At 43.2% G+C, this 20,079-nt stretch overlaps 1 protein-coding gene and 1 pseudogene across 2 annotated transcripts in view; both read right to left on the bottom strand.

Annotated features, from left to right (window-relative positions):
- Positions 1-20,079, bottom strand: part of USP3 (ubiquitin specific peptidase 3) — a 195,717-nt gene that overhangs the window by 103,140 nt on the left and 72,498 nt on the right. The window lies entirely within an intron of this gene.
- LOC113629106 (60S ribosomal protein L35a pseudogene) lies at positions 6,650-7,106 on the bottom strand (annotated as a pseudogene).

Here is a 20,079-nt window from a genome sequence, read left to right as displayed (position 1 = left end):
CAAATCACCACCATGGACACTTTATATGTTTTATATGTTTGTCAATTATACCTTAATAAAGCTGAAAAAATAAATTAAAATTAATAAAAAAGAAGCCAAACCAGGAAGAGAACCAGGTCTCCTCGTCCCCAGCCCAGGGTTCCTATCCTGTTTCTCTATGATAGCCCCATAAAGACGTTTTGGTGTGGTGTGAAACAGGCATCATCACATGGTTGAAAATGACAAATCTGGATTTATTTTTATAAATATGGATTTGACTAGAACATGTGAATCTTACGTGTTCTAACCTTAAATTAGAGCCCTTACTCCTTGCCTGCCTTCTTGTAGCTTCTTGTTCCCACGGAGAGCTCGTGTAAATGGTTTCTAGATTCACACTCTGATAGACTCTTGGGCTGGAGTTGGGGAAGATCCAAGGCATGAGAGTTTGGACTTGATCGGCCTGCTCTTTTGAGTGCTGGGTGGCAGGCAGGCAGGCACTCTCTCTTCCCTTCCCTAAAAGATCTCCATCCTCTTTAAGTCCAAAAGAGGCCGGTATGCAAGGAGACACCCCTGGGAGGTAGCACGTGGCCCCTCTCCCGGGGAAAGGAACAGACTGAGTGAAAAACGGACAGTAACTCACGTGAGTCCTAAATAAGCACAAGTAGATCAATGGAACAGGATAGAAAGCTCAGAGATAAACCCACAGACCTATGGTCACCTAATCTATGACAAAGGAGGCAAGAATATACAATGGAGAAAAGACAGTCTCTTCAATAAGTGGTGCTGGCAAAACTGGACAGCTACATGTAAAAGAATGAAATCAGAACGCTCCCTAACACCATACACAAAAATAAACTCAAAATGGATTAAAGACCTAAATGTGAGGCTGGACACTATAAAACTCTTAGAGGAAAACGTAGGCAGAACATTCTTAGACATAAATCGCAGCAAGATCTTTTTTGACCCACCTCCTAGAGCAATGAAAATAAAAACAAAAATAAACAAATGGGACCTAATTAAACTTCAAAGCTTTTGCACAGCAAAGGAAACCATAAACAAAACAAAAAGACAACCCTCAGAATCAGAGAAATTATTTGCAGATGAGCAACTGACAAGGGATTAATCTCCAAAATTTACAAACAGCTCATGCAGCTCGATATCAAAAAACCAAACAACCCAATCAAAAAATGAGCAGATGACCTAAATAGACATTTCTCCAAAGAAGACATACAGATGGTCAAGAGGCACATGAAAAGCTGCTCAACATCACTAATTATTAGAGAAATGCAAATCAAAACTACAATGAGGTATCACCTCACACCAGTTAGAATGGCCATCATCAGAAAATCTACAAACAACAAATGCTGGATAGGGTGTGGAGAAAAGGGAACCCTCTTGCACTGTTGGTGGGAATGTAAATTGATACAGCCACTATGGAGAACAGTATGGAGGTTCCTTAAAAAACTAAAAATAGAGCTACCATATGACACAGCAATCCCACTCCTGGGCATATACCCTGAGAAAACCATAATTCAAAAAGAGTCATGTACCACAATGTTTATTGCTGCACTATTTACAATAGCCAGGACATGGAAGCATCTGTCCATTGACAGATGAATGGATAAAGAAGATGTGGCACATATATGCAATGGACTATTACTCAGCCATAAAAAGAAATGAAATTGAGTTATTTGCAGTGAGGTGGATGAACCTAGAGTCTGTCATACGGAGTGAAGTAAGTCAGAAAGAGAAAAACAAATACCGTATGCTAACACATATATATGGAATCTAAAAAAATAAAATGGTCATGAAGAACCTAGGGGCAGGACAGGAATAAAGAGGCAGACCTACTAGAGAATGGACTTGAGGACATGGGGAGGGGGAAGGGTAAGCTGGAACAAAGTGAGAGAGTGGCATGGACTTATATACACTACCAAATGTAAAATAGATAGCTAGTGGGAAGCAGCCGCATAGCACAGGGAGATCAGCTCGGTGCTTTGTGACCACCTAGAGGGTTGGGATAAGGAGGGTGGGAGGGAGAGAGATGCAAGAGGGAAGAGATATGGGGATATATGTATATGTATAGTTGATTCACTTTGTTATAAAGCAGAAACTAACACACCATAGTAAAGCAATTATACTCCAATAACGATGGTAAAAAAAAAAAGATGTGATACATATATACAATGGAATATTACTCAGCCATAAAAAGGAACAAAATTGGGTCATTTGTAGAGACATGATAGACCTAGAGACTGTCATACAGAGTGAAGTAAGTCAGAAAGAGAAAAACAAATATCGTATAATATCGCTTATATGGGGATTCTAGAAAAATGGTACAGATGAACCTAGAAAAATGGTACAGATGAACTTATTTGCAAAGCAGCAATAGAGACACAGATGTAGAGAACAAACTTATGGATGCCAAGAGGGGAAGGGGGGGTGGGGATGAACTGGGAAATTGGGATTGACATACATACACTACTATGTATGAAATAGGTAACTAATGAGAACTTACTGTATAGCACAGGAAATTCTACTCAATTCTCTGTGGTGATCTAAATGGGAAGGAAATCCAAAAAAGAGGGGATATATCTATATGTATAACTGATTCACTTTGCTGTACAGAAGAAACTAACACATCATAAAGCAACTATACTCAAATAAAAATTAATTTAAAAAAAGCACAAGTAAATTAAGCCTAAAGAAAGGGGGATGTCAAAAGGATTGATGAAACTCACAAGGGTAAATGCATTGACTCATTTAAGAAATATTTAACTGATCACTTAATTTAACCAGTTATAGTTCTATGCACTGGGCACATTAGACCAAGAAGGATACAGAGACCCAAGCAAGTGACCCAGAAGAGGAAAACTCAAAGTCATGGACAAATTCTCAGTTAAATGGAAAGTGAGGTTAGAGGAGGATAGTGGGAGGAATGAGATCTTAAAAGGTTGGCCAGAGATTTCAAGAGGATAACATCTGCACAGATAACATTTTTGAAAACCTGAAAGAAAGGAGGCAGAGAGAGATACAATTTGAGAGCTACTTTGGCACTCTAAGCACTAAACCAAAGTGTTTGCACTGCATGCTGGGATAATTCATTCACTCAGCAAGTACTCACTGAGCACTTCCTATTTTTCTGGCTATGCCAGGCTCTTTGCTGTTCCTTGCCCTCACCAGACACACTCCCCTACCCTGCCTTTAATACATCAGTGTCCTCTTCTTTTGAGGGCTTCCCCCCAATGAACAGCACCATTTAGCAGATACATAAACAAACTGAAAAAGCTGTGACAGGAGAAGGAACAATATCCTAGCAAGGACCCTGTCTAATTCATCTTTGCACCCCAGTGCTGGGCACATAGTAGGCATTTAGGAAATGTTTGATGAATGAATGAATGAATATCATTGTGAGGCACTGAGGAAGCCAAAGTTTTCCAATGAGAAATGTTAGCCTGGGGAATTCCCTGGCGGTCCAGTGGTTAGGACTCTGCACTTTCACTGCCAAAGGAAAGAAATGTTAGCCTGGTTACAACTCTGTAAAAAGTGCATTTAAAAAAATCTTTTAAAAATCTACTGAAAAACACTAACAGTGGTTGAATGATGGAATTACGGGAGACTTTCTTTTCTCTATTTCCCCCATTTTGTATATTGCAGCAACATTTTTTATAATGAAAAAATATATTTTAGCCCATCCCCCATTCCCTCCCCCTGACCCAAACTGTGAGACTTACATTACAACATATTACCTAATTGAAAAAAATTGTTTGTACCATATAAATTACGAAGACTGAGAAAACATGACCTGAATTTTATAATGCAAACAACTATAATTTATCACCACATTATTCTGATGTGTTTGCTGATATGCATGATCATTTATAGCCAGGCATAAACAACAGCTCCCATAAAACATTTTGATTAGTATTACTTGAAATAGCCAAATTGGGTCTTTTGTCTGAGCACTGGGGAAGGGGAGGCAGAAACTGGGCCGAGGGGGATTTGACTCTGTTGCCCTCACTAGGGACCCCACTTTTCCAGCAGAGTCTGTCAGGACCTGGGAGCTCTAGGGACCTCTGGCTGACAGATGTGCAGGCGTCTAAGTGCTGGCAGCAGAGCAGGGCAGTAACTGGGACTGCTCAGGCTTCACGAAGAAGCTTTTCACCCCCAACAGGAGCGGCGCTACCACCCCAAACTCTCCTTTCCTTTCCCTCCCAAGGTCAGCTTTCTAGATGTGAGAAAGCCCATAAGGATACTGCCTAAAGTGTCATCAATAAAAATTTATTTGGGCAGCGGAAGCACTGCCTCTAGAGGGCTAGAGGAGGGACATGTTCATTCACATGACAAATATTTATCGAGAACCAATAGGCACCAAGTGTAAACAAGGTCCTATACATACATGATATCATTTTTCCCTTCCTTCATCATTTCTTTCTTCATGATATTATCCCCATTATACAGGTAATGAAGCAGGCTCAGAAAAGTTAACTGGCCCTAGGTCACACATTTAAGTTAAGTGGTGGGAGTTGGGTGGACTGGGGAGTAGAGAGAGGGAAGGAGGAGGGATCCAAACTTAGCTCTATCAGACCTGGAAACCCACTCTCCCCGCACTTTACAAAGCAACATAGCAGAAGTTTCCAGACTTGGTGTTTAAAGTCTGTGTGACTATCAGCGGCCATTCTGAGTCTCAGTCTCCTTGTTTAAAAATAAAGGGCTTGAGAAATGTTTTCCAAGTGTCCTTCCAGCGCTGGTTCTTTGTCACAGTGTTCCCTCTCCTTGTCTTTGTGAAAGCTCTGCGGGAGGAACACACCCCGGTCACCAGCGCAGAGCAACGCCAGGAACTCCAGTCTCTCCGGGGATCGCCCCCTAGAGGACATCGGTGGTGTTGCAGGAGCCAAGGCTCCCACTGAGAGTCCAGGCAGCAAACAATCACAGGGTTGAAGCCAACTTTAATTACCGCTTTACCTTTTTTTAAATGGATTTAGAAAACATTCTCACAGCCCTTCCCACGCTCACCAGGGCGATGCTGCTGAAACATTTAATGATGGGGAACATTTGTAGCCTGAAGACCTACTGGTTCTATGAGTCATATTTAAAAATTAGATTATATTTTAACTTTCTACACCTCAGTTTCTTTTAGGACTGTGAGGCCCTTTACTGATCCAATGCTGATTTTCCAGAGCTGCCGAAATGTGATTATAAAACAATACATTTGTCTCTACTTAGTTATTTTTATTACAATAGTCAAGTTTTGATTAGGTAATATATGCATGTGGTACAACATTCAAAAGTCACTACAGGGACTTCCCTGGTGGCGCAGTGGTTAAGAATCTGCCTGCCAGTGTGGTTCAAGCCCTGGTCCGGGAAGATCCCACATGCCGCGGAGCAACGAAGCCCGTGCGCCACAACTACTAAGCCTGCACTCCAGAGCCCATGAGCCACAGCTACTGAGCCTACGTGCCACAACTACTGAAGCCTGCGTGCCTAGAGCCCGTGCTCTGCAACAAGAGAAGCCACCGCAATGAGAAGCCCGCGCACCACAATGAAGAGTAGCCCCCGCTTGCTGCAACTGGAGAAAGCATGCGTGCAGCAATGAAGACCCAATGCAGCCAAAATATAAATAAATTAATTAATTTTAAAAAAAAGTCACTACAGAGTTTTCAGTAATTATCACATGACCCAGAAATTCCACTCCTGGGTCTATACCTCCGCAAACTGAAAACAGGTGTTCAAATAAAAACGTATACACGAATGTTCATAGCAGCGCTATTCTCAATAGCCACAAAGTGGAAACAACCCAAATGTCATCAACTGACACTAGATAAACAAAATGTGGTATATTCATACAGTGGAACATTATTCAGCCATAAAAAGGAATGAAGTACTGATACATGCTACTATTTGGATGGACCTTGAAACATTATGCTACCTGAAAGAAGCCAGACACAAAAGGCCACATATTATATTATTCCATTTATATGAAATATCCAGAAGAGGCAAATCCATAGAGATTTTCTTATCTGCAGGTTAGTGCTTGCCAGGGTCTGGGGGAAAGGGCGAATGGGAAGTGACTGCTAATGAGTATGGGGTCTCGTGTTGGGGTGATGAAAATGTTCTGTAACTAGATAGTGGCGATGGCTGCACAACATTGTGAATGTACTAAATGTTGCTGAATTGTACACTCTAAAATATTTAAAATGGTACATTTTATGTTACATGTATTTGACCACAATACAAATAAATAAAGGGTATTCTGTAAAAAGTATATTCCCCTTTCTCCAGGTCCCCTTCCTGCAGACAAAAACAAGTTAGCACTTTTCCTTCTCTACTCTTCCAGAGATTATTATTGTATGTATGTATGTGTGTGTGTATATATATACTGTGTGCATATATAGTGTTTATTATATATGTGCTTGTATGTATTGTAAATATATATTCTTATTCTCCCTTTTTTGGGACACAAATTGTCACACCATTCTGCAACTTGCTTTTTCCACTTCAATTATTTTGGATGGTTCTGAGTCGGTACTTGTTGTTTTTAATGGCTTTTGATCTTTCCAAAATGATAAATGAAGAATATCATCTCATTATAGTTTTAATTTTTATTTTCTTTTGAATGAGCATCTTTTCATGTGTTAAAACCCATTTGTATTTTCTTTTTAATTAATTAAACAAAAATACAAGGGAACAAATCCACACTTTTATTTATTTACTTTTCAGTAAGTTTAGATCCTTGAAGGGTACAGCATCACATGGATTCCATATCCAATGCCCTTAGCAGGAAGGTTGCTTCGGAATTTGGCATAAACCATGCCACTGTTTCGAAGAGCATGAGTTATCTTTCCCCGGATTACTCTGGTTTTGTTAGGTTTTCCACCAGGAGTTACTCTGTTGTTCTTTGCTTTGTACACATAAGCACATCTCTTGCCTAGACAGAATTCAGTTTCATCTCGAGCATATACACCTTCAATTTTCAGGAGAGCTGTGTGCTCCCTCTGGTTCCGTAGACCCCGCTTATAGCCAGCAAAAATGGCCTTGGACCACAGCCTTCCAGACATATTTGTCGTTTTAGAAGTCCTGTTCCCAGCAGGCCCCACTTATTTGCCCCCAAAGTTCAGCTGCGGGAGCGTCGCACACCTCCCTAATTAATTTATTTGGCTGCATCAGGTCTTAGTTGAGGCACACGGGATCTTTCACTGCAGCATGTGGGCTTCTCTTTAGGTGTGGCGCGTGGGCTGCAGAGCACATGGGCTCAGTAGTTATGGCACGCAGGCTTAGTTTCCTCGCCACATGTGGGATCTTAGTTCCCCGACCAGGGATCAAACTCGAGTCCCCTGCATTGGAAGGCAGATTCTTAACCACTGGACTACCAAGGAAGTCCCCCATTTGTATTTTCTTAACTATGACTTTTCTTTTCATATACTTTGCCCATTTTTATGTGAAGTTGTTGGTCTTTTTCCTTTTGACTTGTAGGTGTTCTTTATAAATTAACATTATGAGCCCTCTATGGTATTAATTTTGAATCTATTACCCAATTGTCTTTTGACCCTCCAACATTCGTGTAACCAGATGCATTAATTTTCCCTGTTTGAATTACCTAGCATGGTTTCTGTTTTTCTGACTGGATCCTGACTGATACATTTGGGTGGGTTTTTTTTTTTCTTATTCATTTGTGTGAACATTTTGTACATTAAGGAAATTAACCAATTATCTATCATACATGTTGAAATTATTTTTATTAGTTTATTTTGCCTTTTAACTATGTTTATTCTTTTATAGAAATTTAAAAATTTTATGTACTCAAATTTATCAGTATTTGCCTTTACAGTTTCTATATTTCATGACATGCTTAGATAGGCCTTCCTCATTCTAAGATGATAAACATAGTCACCTATATTTTCTTTCTATACTTTTATGGTTTCATGTTTTATATTGAGTTTTTTTATTCATCTGGAACTTATTTTGGAGTAAGGAGTGAGGTAGCAATATAATTTAAATGGCTGTCCCAAATGGAAAATGGTGTTTAGTCAATTGTCTCAGTACCATTTATTGAATAGCCCTTCCTTTCTCCTTTGATTTGAAATGCTAATTTTATCAGGTATTACATTCAAATATATACTTGGGTCTGTTTCTGGACTTTTTTATTGGGTTATCTATTTCTTAGTCAGTTATACTTTACTTATTAGCCAGAAACCAGCATTTGACTTTATGGACTCATCCATAAAAATACCTCTACACTTGAAGTAAGTAACTCTTGGAAGTCAAAACACAAGAAAGGGAGGGTGGAGTCTCTTCATGTCTGAGAAGCCAGAGATGTTGATTGAGGAGGAAATACTGAAAAATTGATCTCCTAAACCAAGGCTTCCTAAATAATTTTTGATTGATAAAGTAAGTGCATTTAAATGCCAGATTTCAACCAAAAGTTATGGGGGAGTCTTGTTTATTTACTTTCTGAGAGATTTCCTAAATTTTATCTTCTAACTCTTTTACTGAGCTGTCACATTTTTAATCCCAAGGGCTCTTTATTGTTTTACAAATGCTTTTTTTTTTTTTAGCATCCTGTTCTTTTTTCATGGATACATTATTTTCTCTTCCTGAAGATTAACCATAGAATATATCTTTTTTCCTCCTCTTTTCTGTATTTCTCTATTTTCTTTGAGTTCATTGTTTTGTGTGTATTAGCTGCTATCTTTTAGAGACTTTTCCTCAATTATTTGAATTTTGCCTTATTTAATATTATTTTAATATTAGCCTTATTTAAGAGTGAAGCATGAAAAAGCTAATTGGAAAATCTGTGTGTGTGAGTGAGAGAGAGAGAAGAGGATTATTGATTAAAAGGCTTCAGGCAGGATAACTAGGCAGAGACCCCACTGTTTATTTAGGTGACCTTCAACTGTCAATCTCTTAAGCCATTTCCCTTGGGCAAGTTTCACCTGAGAAGAAATCTCCAGTCTCCTGCCTGGTGGGTCCATATCTGGCTGCCTGCTCCCTGGGAGTTAAGCTAGGGAAAAAACTGGTGGGCAATACAGGGATACTACAAAATGGGAAAATCTTTTGGGGGAAAAAAACCCCTATGTTCAAGACCAGTAAGTTTGGGGGACTTCCCTGGTGGTCCAGTGGTTAAGAGTCCACCTTCCAGTGCAGAAGATGCGGGTTTGATCCCTGGTCAGGGAACTAAGATCCCACGTGCCATGGGGCAACTAAGCCCACACCACAACTACTGAGCCCACGTGCCACAACTAGAGAACCCACGTGCTGGAACTAAGACCCAATGCAGCCAAAAATAAAATAAATAAATATTAAAAAAAAAAAAAAGACCAGTAAGTTTGCTGGGTAAGGACCTCTGGATATACGAGGTGTCCCTGTTTTAATAACTGCTAATATAAGTGTATGTTTGAAAGACAAATACAACGTGTATCCTTTATGAACCCCTCTTAGTTCGGCCGTCTCTGGCCACTGTAAGGCTAACACTTGCACCTCTAATCTGAAAGAGTACACTGTACAGAGCCCGTGTGTGTGTGTGTGTGTGTGTGTGTGTGTGTGTGTGTGTTGAGGGGATAGGATGGTGGTGGTGGAGGGGGGAGCCCTTTGGGAAACAATTCCATTCATAGGAATCCTGGGTCTACTTCCTTACAACCTTTAGGATTTTGTGCTGATGAGTATCGTTTCAGTGGCCTGTTTGGCCTCTATAAAGCTCTCAATTGTTCCTTTTTCCCTTTAACTGGGGATCAGATGTGTGGGAAGATTTTGCTTTGAAATGTTTTTATTCCAGCAAGAAGGCTCAGTTTTAAACACAAAATGTACTTGTATTAGCCCTGTGCTCTCAAACTTCCAAAAAGAAGGTCTTTTATAAATTTGCTGAATTCTCTGTGAGCTTGTGTTTATTAAGTCCCACTGTCTGCAAACTACTTTGCCATGACATACACATCATTTTAAAACAGGAAGTTAGCTTTTAATCATTAGGCTGAAGTCAAGTGCTTCAGAAAATAAAAAGGCTTCAAGCCTGAGAATTTAACATGACAAAAGTCACAACAGGAAGGTAGGTGCCTCTGGCTTTGCCTCTTCATTCAGTCTTTGGGTTTGTTCATTGTTTGCCCACTTCTTACATACCTATTTTGTGCATGGCCTCATTTATACTCTGGTCTACACCAATCAAATGAGCTACTCAGTCAAAAGGCAAGAACTCTGTTAATACATAGACTTCCTATGTACAAAGATAGGAAAAGAGGCCTTATTTTCACTGCTGTAAAATACACCATTGTGCGAATGAACCGTAATTCATTTACTAATTCTCTTGCTGATGAATGATGTTTGGGTTGTTTCCAGATTTTTCTATTACAAGCAATGCTGCAGTGAACAACCTAGCACATCCCTCCCTCCTAGCACATCCCTTGCACACATGTGCAAGTTTCACTCAGGCAACAGTTCTCAAAGTGTGATCCAAGGACCCACAGGGGTCCGTGAAGTCCTTTTAGGGGGTCCGTGAGGTCAAAGCTATTTTCATAATAATTTTCACTTTCATTCTGTCAGGCATAGGCAGAGGAGTTTTCCAGAGGCTGCATGATATGTACCTAATTATCAGAAAAGGCCATTAAAATACTCCCACCATTTCCAATTATGTATCTATATGAGGCTGTCTTCTGTTAAAGCCAGACAGTAAAGAGATTTGCAAAATGTAAACAATGCCGCTCATCTCCCTAAATTTTCAAGTATATATAATTCTTTTTCATAAAATATGTTGTGTTAACATGTACTGGGTTTCAATCGAAAAATGGGCAAAAGACCTAAATAGACCTTTCTCCAAAGAAGAAATACAAACAGCCAATAGGCACATGCAAAGATGCTCAACATTGCTAATTATTAGAGAAATGCGAATCAAAACTACCATGAGGTACCGCCTCACACCCGTCAGAATGGCCATCATTGAAAACTCTGCAAATAACAAATGCTGGAGAGGATGTGGAGAAAAGGGAACCCTCTTACACTGTTGGTGGGAATGTAAGTTGGTGCAGCCACTATGGAGAACAGTATGGCGGTTCCTCAGAAAACTAAAAATAGAATTACCATATGATCCAGCAATCCCACTCCTGCGCATATATCCAGACAAAACTCTAATCCAAAAAGATACATGCACCCCTATGTTCATAGCAGCACTGTTCACAAGAGCCAAGACGTGGAAACAGCCTAAATGTCCACCAACAGATGAATGGATAAAGAAGGTACACAATGGAATACTACTCAGCCATAAAAAAGAATGAAATAATGCCATTTACAGCAACGTGAATGCAACTAGAGATTATCACACTAAGTGAAGTTAGTCAGAAAGAGAAAGACAAATACCGTATGATATCATTCATATGTGGAATCTAAAAAAATGACACAAATGAACCTATCTACGAAAGAGCAACAGACTCATGGACATAGAGAACAGACTTGTGGTTGCCAAGGGGGAGAGGGTTGGGAGAGCGATGGAGTGAGAGGTTGGGGCTAGCAAATGTAAGCTATTATATATAGAAAGCATAAACAACAAGGTCCTACTGTATAGCACAGAGAACTATATTCAGTATCCTATGGTAAACTGTAATGAAAAACTATTAAAAAATGTATATGTATGTATAACTGAATCACTTTGCTGAACAGCGGAATTTAACACAATATTGTAAATCAACTATACTTCAATTAAAAAAAAACATGTACTGGGTTTATTTTAAAATTAGTTAATAAATATTCTTAAATGTGTCCATTTCTAATATAGTAAATATCAATAGATGTAACCCACATAAACAAAAGCTCTTTGGTATGGGATCTCCAATAATTTTTAAGAGGATAAGAGAGTCCTGAAACCAAAAAGTTTGAGAACCACTGCCCTACGGTATAGACCTAGGAGTGGAATGAATGAGTTGCGGGGTAGGTGCATATCCAGCTTTAAACGATAAATCTCATAATCACTAAACATTAAATTTTATTTGATATTATTTATATAGAAGCACCCCCAAAACACAACAAAATTAAAGTATATATAGCTCAGAAATGCATACGTATTTGCGAAAACTGAAAACAAAAAATAGAGGCCAATGTTATGCTCAAAATACAGGCTAGGGCTTCCCTGGTGGCGCAGTAGTTGAGAGTCCACCTGCCGATGCAGGGGACACGGGTTCGTGCCCCGGTCCGGGAAGATCCCACATGCCACGGAGCAGCTGGGCCTGTGAGCCATGGCCGCTGAGCCTGTGCGTCCGGAGCCTGTGCTCCGCAACGGGAGAGACCACAACAGTGAGAGGCCCGCATACCGCAAAAAACAAAACAAACAAAAACGAAAAAACCAAAAAACCCCTCCCTCCTGTGTACCAGGGTTTTGTTTTCTGTGCACTATTTTCTTTGTGTTTAATCCTCACAACAACTTTGTGTGGTGGGCACTAATATCTCCCATTCACAGATGAGTTTGAGGGGCAGGGAGGGTAAGGGGTTACCCAAAGTCATGCAGGTGGTAGTAGATGGTGCCTGGGATGCTAGAACCCAATTCTGTCTGTCTCTCAAGGTGATATCCTTTCCATTATAGTGCGTCACCCTCCTGGGCCTCAGTTTCCCCTTCTATAAAATGGGAATAACATCTATGTCCCAGATTCGTCATGAAGACTAAGTGCATAACGGAGCACAGTGGCTGACTCTCCTCCTTCCCTGCCCTTCAAGCCCCAGGTGCAGGGTCAGGCCATACCCTGAGATTGCTCATCTACACCTCTCTGGGTTTGGCTATTCTCAGCTACTTTCAGGACAGGAACCTATCCAGAGAGGGCTGGGCCATGAGTTACACGGCTCATTTCACATCATTAATGCTCTCATGTTTCTGATAGTTACAGTGTTTGCCTCACTGACCTTAGGGGGCGCCCACCTTCCTCTCTCCCTCCCAGCCTCCCTCCTCTATTCATGCTTATTCACACCCAGGCCCAGCTCATACCATGGCTCTCAGCAGAGACTCTCATTTTTGACTTGATTCAAAGCCAGTTATTCACCACAGGCAGTGACTACGAGAAACCACAGTGGACTCACAGAGCAATGAGCTAAGAGAACCCCCGCCCCCCAAACTATCAAAGGGGCCTTAGCACTGCGCCTGCCTCCTCTTAGACACTGTGGCTTCAACTGAGCTGCATTTAAAGGGCCAGTGGCTCTTATTTGAAAGGCTGGTTCGTCATCTACCTGTTCGTTTTGGTTTGATTCTATTTAATTAGATTTAATTCCTTTCAACAGTTAAGTGCCAGATGCTGGGCAAGGCTGGTGTGTTCAGCCTGCAGAAGCTCGGCTCCCCACAGAACAACTTTGTTAGGGACGTAATTCCAGAAATGGAGCCTAATTCACAGATATTTTAACTAGGACAAGAGATGGAATGAGAGGGAATTGGAGGCTATGTGAGTTTTATTACTGAGGAGTCTAGTTCTCTGCCCGTCACACTGAGACTGAGTCCCCCTGTCGAGTTTATGATTAACCTCTCTATCCAGAAACTTATTCCCTTTCTTGTCCCACATTTGGTCCTCTCAGGATTGAGGAGTATCAATGAAAAGGGGGACTGAAACCAAGTAGGACCCTATGGGACCCTCCTGGGTACAAAAACCCCTTAATGCCCCCATTTATTGTTTGGAGAAAAAGACTTTAATTTCCTAGGCCTTCCCTGAGTTCCAAAGAGCAGACTCAAATGACTAATTAGGGAAGAGGAGGGATGCAGAAACAAAGGAAAAGCAGTTAAACAAGAAGAAGTAATGATAATAGCTCTGCAATGAAACTATTATCTTAGTTCCTTGTCCCAGTTCTTCCACAAGGGATATACATAACAATCTGATACCTATCTTTGAGTTGTTCTGCAGGAACCAAGACCCCTCGTTCCCCCAGTCACCAACCCAAGTGGATGGCAACTACTACACACTGAACACAAGCACGTAGACCCCAGACTGGTTGGAACCAGAAGGCTGATGATTGAGATTTCCAAAGCGTCACCCTGCTACCTCACCACCAACCAATCAGAAGAAAGTCATGCACCCTGCAGCCCTCACCCCAAATGTTGCCTTTAAAAACCCTTCCCTGAAAGCTATTGGGAAGTTCGGGTCTTTTGAGCATGAGCTGCCTGTATGCCTTGCCTTGACCTAAGTTCAGTTCAGTAATAAGACCTCTGAGCCGTACCAGGGAGAGGAATAATTCATTCATGTCTCACCCCTCACACAGCAAAAGTTTGGTTCTATAGCAGCAGGCCGTGCTGCTATAGAACCGAACTTGGGTCCGCTCACCCCTCACACAGCAAAGCCAAGTTACCGACACCAGGTTGTCGTGAAGGAAAGTACAGTGTTTACTGCAGGCACCAAGCAAAGAGCATGGGCAGCTCATGCTCAAAAGACCCAAACTCCCCAATGGCTTTCAGGGAAGGGTATTTAAAGGTGATATTTGGGGTGAGGGCTGCAGGGTGCATGATTTTCTTCTGATTGATTGGTGGTGAGAAGGTAACAGGGTTATATTTCAGGAATCTCAATCATCAGCCTTTTGGTTCTAACCAGTCTGGGGTCTACGTGCTTGTGCTCAGTGTGTAGTCGCCACCCTCCACGTGGGTTGGGGTGAGGGGTGTCTTAGTTCCTACAGAACAACTCAAAGATATGTATCAGATTATCTACAGCCCTTGAGGAGGAGCTAGGACTCTTCTATTGCTGAACTATTATCACTACTTTTCTTGCTTAACTGCATTTCTTTTCTTTCTGCATTCCCTCTCTTCCCTAATTAGTAACTGCTTGAGTCTGCTCTTTGAAACTCAGGGAAGCCCTAGGAGACTAAAGCCTTTTCTTACAAGCAAGAAACGGGGGACATGGAGGGGCTTTTGTACCCGGGAGGGCCCTGCAAGGTCCTGCTCAGTTCCAATGCCACAGAGAGTTGTTCCTACAGTGTAGTTTAGAAACGTGTGTTTGTGCCTCTATGGAGCTGGAAAAGGAAAACCAAGGGAAAAAATGTAAATCAAGGGGGATAAACAAACATAGCTAAAGCTGTCCCCGCCAACATTCTCTCAACTGGAAATGTCCAATTCTGACATTCTGGTTCACACCTTGAAAATACATACTCATCTATGTTTTTTTTTTTTTTTTTTTTTTATCTGCATTGTATCTTCTTTGCTGTGTGCAGACTTTCTCTAGCTGCGGCAAGCGGGGTCTACTCTTTGTTGCAGTGTGCGGGCTTCTCATTTTGGTGGCTTCTCTTGTTGCGGAGCACGGGCTCTAGGCGTGCAGGCTTCAGTAGTTGTGGCACGCGGGCTCAGTAGTTGTGGCACACGGGCTTAGTTGCCCCATGGCACGTGGGATCTTCCTGGACCAGGGATCGAACCCGTGTCCCCTGAATTGGCAGGCGGATTCCTAACCACTGCGCCACCAGGGAAGTCCCCATACTCATCTCTTTTGACGGAACAATATTGATCACAAGACAGTATGGGAAGAGTGAAAGATATCAAGGTTAGTTGGTAAAATGCAAGAGAAACTATACATGTCAGCCATTCCTTAGGAAGAGAGACAAAGCAAGATGAAGAAAAAAAACCCAGCAGAACTGAAGAATGTTTACATTTTGCAACCACAAACGTGAAGTGAGCTCAGAAGCCAGTGGGAGTTTAACAAAATAGAGTTAAGGTCGAGGTGGAGGCTGCTCTGTGCAGATCCCCCTCCTGGTCGCCCAGGCAATGAGACATCGCCTTACAGTAATGAAATCATATTGAGAAGAAACCCACAAGCACAGGAGAATTTCTGGGTCTACAGACTTGCTGTTTCTCCCTCTGACTTTGGCCTAGTAAAGGTAGGAAACAGGTGAGGTAGTTGTGTGTATGTCTTTTACTCATTGGCACCATTGCCTAGGGGAAACTTCAGGAACCCAGGACTGCAAGTATCAGGGTAACTCCCTGGAGGGTGCCTGAGGGGCTTAGATCAGAGACTTACACCAGCCCTATCATTCAGGAGGGGTTAGAGAGAGAAGGGGCTGAGTCCACTCATTAGCTGGCTAATAACTCTTGAGTTTGTCATGGAGATGTCATGGAGAAGAGAAAATGAATGAGATGACATCCATGTCCCCAAGGTGAGGGGAAAGCAGACGCATGTACACAATTAGCTGTAATAGAAGCCACACTGAGGTGCATGAACAAAGCACTACAGGAACCCTTTTCCTCTTTGGTATTCTTTTCCTTCTACAGGCCATGTTTTTACAGAAAAAACACTTAGCAAATAATAAGCAAAAGGAAAAAATTAGAGTCATTCTATATTATACCACCCAGAAAGGACTATCATTAACATTTTGGAGTATACCTTTTCAGACCTTTTTCTTATGCAAATATATGCATGGGTTCAAAACATATATATGTGTTCTCTCTATATATAGATAGATATTTTTCTAAGACAGAATTATACACCATATATAGGATTTTACCTTTTGGCATCTCACAATACACCGTGAATATCTTTTCAACTAACACGTATATATTGGCATCAACATATTTAATATCTGCATTGCATCCACTATTTGACTTTAAAATAATTTAGCTAATAATAATAAGGTGGAGAGATGGGGGTTCCTGTCCTTCCCCTTGAGTCAAGTGAGGGGGGCTCCAATGGCAACATTCAGAGAACCTGATACGTGTTTCTTACAGTTCTGGGAGCCAGCGTTGGTGTCAGATCCTGCCTAAGAGCCTAAAGGACAAATGTAGGGTGGCTAGCAGCTGATGGACAAGATAAAGGAGAGGGACTGTGCTGGGATCAGCCTCTGATCCCAGAGTTGCCAGGTGAGGATGCAAGAGCGTTTCCCACGGACCACACACTGGAAAGAAACAAGTTGCTTGGTGACTGCATCAACATAAAGTGTACAGTGGATAAAGGAGCTCAGACTTTATTTTGATGCTACTGAGGACCCACTGGGAGGCTGAGATGGGGAAAGATGCTGTCAGAGCCTGGCTGTAGGAGGTGTATCTACTAATTATGTTTAAGGCAACTGGAGACAGGGGAGACTAGAGGACAGGAAGTCAGTTCAGAGGCTGTTACTAAAGTCTGAAGACAATGTTCCCTCCTTCCAGGGGAGTTAGTGGATCGGGTTCAAGTCTGGTTTCTACCATCGATGAACTTGGATCACTCACTTAACTTTCCTGGGCCTCAATATTCCACCCATAACAAGGGGATAAAAGCACCCCAAGGAGGGCTTTCCTGGTGGCGCAGTGGTTGAGAGTCCGCCTGCCGATGCAGGTGACAGGGGTTCGTCCCCTGGTCCGGGAGGATCCCACATGCTGCAGAGCGGCTGGGCCCGTGAGCCATGGCCGCTGAGCCTGCGCGTCCGGAGCCTGTGCTCCGCAGCGGGAGAGGCCACAGCAGTGAGGGGCCCGCGTACCACAAAAAAAAAAAAAAAAAAAAAAAAAACCACCCCAAGGAGTGATGAAAATGCTTTGGAACTTGCTAAAGGTGATGGCTGCACAATCTTGTGAATGTACTAAATGCCGCTGAAGTGTACACAATTATACTACTTCATTCCATGTCACGTGCATGTCACCTCAATTAAAAGGCAAAAAAGAAAATAACCCCAAGAGTTGTTGTGAAGATTGAGTCTGGTGGGTTAGTTTTTATAGTCACCCTTATATGGGCCAACATGAAACTAGCTTTCTTCCCATAATTACATTAACCCTTCTTGGCCCAGATTCCTCCACAGTCTCAGAGCCAGCAACTTATTTGGGTTCCCTTAAGGTTTTCCAGGCTTATAGTTCAATCTGGTTATTAAAATCTCAGTCACGGTGCAGTTTATAACTTCAGTGTCATCCCTTCTCCACACAGAGGGTGTCTGTGCCAGCCTAGGCAGCGTGAGGGCTTGCCAGGAGACAAACGGTGGTTGATTACAGCGGGAGGTTGCATAACTGGTTCGCAGTAACTTTGCCGGGACTCCCCTAGCCCGAGCCATCACCATCTGGCTCCTGGCCACGGCCTCATCTGGTTGCTGCCCGGAGTTGGGGGGGCAAGGCTCTCCACCTGCTTCTGTCAGCGCCGCACTGAAGAGCTGGTCGCCCTGCAGGCGCTGTATGAGGTCTCCTTGGGCAGCATTCACCCCGGCCGCACCACAGAGGACCCCAGAGAGCAGCCAGGTCTGTTGGAGGTGGAGGATTGGTTGTCCCTCATTCCAAAGCTCTTCTCAGTGCCAGCTCGGCTGGGTGACCACTTGGCAGCCTGAGGCTCTCCCCTCCCGCTCCCAACCACCCAACTAATGTCCAGCATCCTCTTTTTTTTTTTTAATTTTTTTATTTTTTTTTTTTATTTTTTGCGGTACGCGGGCCTCTCACTGTTTTGGCCTCTCCCGTTGCAGAGCACAGGCTCCGGACGTGCAGGTCCAGCTGCCATGGCTCACAGGCCTAGCCGCTCCGCGGCATGTGGGATCTTCCCGGACCTGGGCACGAACCCGTGTCCCCTGCATTGGCAGGCGGACTCTCAACCACTGCGCCACCAGGGAAGCCCCAGCATCCTCTTGAGAGTCCTTCCCTGTGTCCTCCTAGCTCCTGGCCCCTCAGCTACCCACGGTGAAGCCACTCTGCCGAATTCTAATCCAGAACTTGTTTTCTTACTCGCCACTAGTTAAGAGACACATTTAAATCTCCTCCCCACTGGCTTCGTGCTCGATTTTTCACTGATTCACAACTAACGTTTTCTTTCGGGGACTTAATGAGGACAGATGACAGGCATGGTTGACGGCTCCTCCCTCGTTTGTCCCTGGTCCTGTCACAGTCATTACATGACAGACTCTAGGAAGACAGTCATTGAAGAAAAATGGATGGCAGAGAGAGAGAGAAAAGTCAGTCTTAACTTTTGTTCCCAAGCCAGCCCTCATCAGCTGTAAGCACACCCACCAGCCTCTGAGATGCTTGCTGGCCAGCACCTTAGACCTTCTGGCTCTCCTGAAGGGAGCTGCCACAGGAAGACGGACCAAAGAGTTAGGGCTTTTCAGATCATAATGGAAGAGGCTGAGAGGCCCAGCTCAAGCCCTGCTCCTGGCAGCTAAAAGTGCCTACGACACCAAAATCATAGTATAAGAAATGGCAGTACAGTAACCTCCTCTTTCTCTTTTCTGCATAAAGGACTCCTATCTATCTCTCCAAGCCCAGCTGAACACTATCCTTCTGGGGAGCCTCACCCACGCACCAAGGGGCAGTCAGGACTCCCTCTTCTGTGGGCCCCGTGGGGTGTGCCGAGGGTCCACGAAGCATCGGATGTGGAAGGGCCGAACGATCGGCACAGTGCCCTTCCTCTCTCCCCTGCGGCAGTGTCCCTGTGAGGGTCCCTGGACAGCCTATGTATATGCGAACAGGTGTTCTAAGCTACAAAGCACCATGTTAAAAACCATATTTATCTGGCTGGGTCTTATTGGCTGCTTGCACCTGTTCCCAAACTGTGAGCTCTCTGATGACAAGGATGCTTTATTTGTTTATTTTTTTAAGTGTAGCCTCAACACCTCACCATGCTGGGCACAAAAGTAGGCACTTGACAGATGTGCCGGACAGAAGCTGCCTTTACACAGGCCCACAGCCTGACCAGGAAGGCTGGCACCTGGCTCTTCAGAGCAGCACAGCCATTAGCTTGGCCTGAGCTGAGGGTCTGGCTGCTGCTGCTTCTTTGGAGACTCCTGCAATCCCGTTTGCCTTTGCCTGCTCCCAGGCGGAGAGTTGCTACCAACTCCCCCAGACTCCTGGCAGCTTCCCCCTGCTCACCCAGCGCTTGATCGTGGCCTCTCTCCTCACCTCCTCCTCCCACCCCCTGGCAGCATCCCCAGCACTGACCACTGCGTGACTGACCCAGGGTTTGTCTTAGAAGGCCAGCCTTTGGGCCTCATGTGTGGCTCAAAACCCAGTAAATTTATCTCAGAGTTAGAGAGAACACCAATGACGTGAACTGATGGGTCAGCGGTGGTGGAAAGAGCAGGGGCAGACCTGGGGTTGCATCCTGGCTCAGCTGCTAACTAGCTGTGTGGTCAGGACCAGCTGCTGAACTTCTTAGAATCTCAGTTTTCTCTACTATTCATGGAGATTAAAACACACACACACACACACACACACACACACACACACACACACACACA

The sequence above is a fragment of the Aethalodelphis obliquidens genome, unplaced genomic scaffold (genome assembly GCF_003676395.1).
Source record: "Aethalodelphis obliquidens isolate GAN/ISIS:26980383/991018 unplaced genomic scaffold, ASM367639v1 scaffold26, whole genome shotgun sequence".
NCBI lineage: Eukaryota > Metazoa > Chordata > Mammalia > Artiodactyla > Delphinidae > Aethalodelphis > Aethalodelphis obliquidens.
This window is presented reverse-complemented; position numbering and strand designations above follow the sequence as displayed.